Source organism: Saccopteryx leptura, chromosome 6 (genome assembly GCF_036850995.1).
Source record: "Saccopteryx leptura isolate mSacLep1 chromosome 6, mSacLep1_pri_phased_curated, whole genome shotgun sequence".
Lineage (NCBI taxonomy): Eukaryota > Metazoa > Chordata > Mammalia > Chiroptera > Emballonuridae > Saccopteryx > Saccopteryx leptura.
The window spans coordinates 68,216,179-68,217,681 of NC_089508.1; the positions used below are offsets into that span (position 1 = coordinate 68,216,179).

The following is a 1,503-nucleotide window of genomic DNA, read 5'->3' on the forward strand; positions in this document are numbered from 1 at the left end:
CTGCGGGCCTTCAGCAGACTGAGCAACCCCTTGCTCGAGCCAGCAACCCTGGGTCCAAGCTGGTGAGCTTTTGCTCAAACCAGATGAGCCCGCGCTCAAGCTGGCGACCTCGGGGTCTCGAACCTGGGTTTTTGGCATCCCAGTCCGATGCTCTATCCACTGTGCCACTGCCTGGTCAGGCGAAATCCTTTCTTTTTAAAAATTACTTTTTAGGTCTTGGCCAGTTGGCTCAGTGGTAGAGCATTGGCCTGGCATGCAGGAGTCCCGGGTTCGATTCCTGGCCAGAGCACACAGGAGAAGCACCCATCTGCTTCTCCACCCCTCCCCCTCTCCTTCCTCTCTGTCTCTCTCTTCCCCTCCTGCAGCCAAGGCTCCATTGGAGCAAAGTTGGCCTGGGCGCTGAGGATGGCTCTATGGCCTCTGCCTCAGGCGCTAGAATGGCTCTGGTTGCAACAGAGACGCCCCAGATGGACAGAGCACCGCCCCCTGGTGGGCATGCCGGGTGAATTCCGGTCGGGCGCATGCAGGAGTCTGTCTGACTGCCTCCCTGTTTTCAACTTCAGAAAAATACAAAAAAAAAATAAAAATTATATTTTAAAGATATGGAATGATTCATGAATTTGCATGTCATCCTAGCACAGGGGCCGTGTTAATGTTCCCCTGCAGTGCTCCAGTTTTAGTGTATGTGCTGCCAAAACGAGCACCAGAAATTCGTCCTATTTAAAATGAAACATTAGAAGATCAGTCTGTAGGGTGGCAAGGGATCGGAGTAGACTCAGCTGGCCTCTCTGTCATTTGCATTTCAGATTTCCCTGGGGATCTCTCAGATTTAGAGGCCCACTTCCTTCTGAAAGCTTTAAATGTGCATAGGAACCCCTGTGTGTTTTGGTTAAGAGCTAGGAGTATGGGCACTGGAGGGAGAACCGTGGAGACCCAGCTCTGCCACTCACTAACTGGAAGACCATTGGCAGATGCCCTAAACTCTCTCCACTGCTCTTCATTCAATATTTAACAAAGGATTGTTTATATTTGTATTTATATCTATATATTAATGAGCAAATACTGGAAATACTAAACAAGACAGATGAGGCTTCTGCCTGTATGGTGCTTCCATTTTAGGGGTGATACAAATAATATCTCAGTAAATGTACAGTAGACTGGTGCCCTTCCTAGATTGCCACTCCCCCTTCACTGGGAACTGCCTTGCCCAAGTGTGCACCCCCTCTGTGGGGTTGGTCCATGGCCAATGACTAGGTCATGTGAACATGCAAAGGCCTGGCCCCCTTATCTCAATTTTGGACAAGTCTCAAGAGCGCTCTTAGCTCCAGAGCTCTGATAGGCTTGGCTGAGGCCTCCTCAGCGTTGCAGCCAGCTTCTCCCTCAACCCAAAGCTGCCTTCTTCTCTCTCTTTTTTCTTTTTTTTTTTTTTTAAATTAATTTAGTGATTTTAAGGAGAGAAAGGGAGAGAGAAAGAGAGAGAAACATTGATATGTTGTTTCACTC

At 48.7% G+C, this 1,503-nt stretch overlaps 1 non-coding gene across 1 annotated transcript; it reads right to left on the minus strand.

The window, feature by feature from the left end:
* Positions 1–596: 596 nt before the first annotated feature.
* Positions 597–704, minus strand: LOC136377840 (U6 spliceosomal RNA). Its single transcript, XR_010746462.1, has one exon. It is a non-coding gene; the product is annotated as a U6 spliceosomal RNA (small nuclear RNA).
* Positions 705–1,503: the final 799 nt, after the last annotated feature.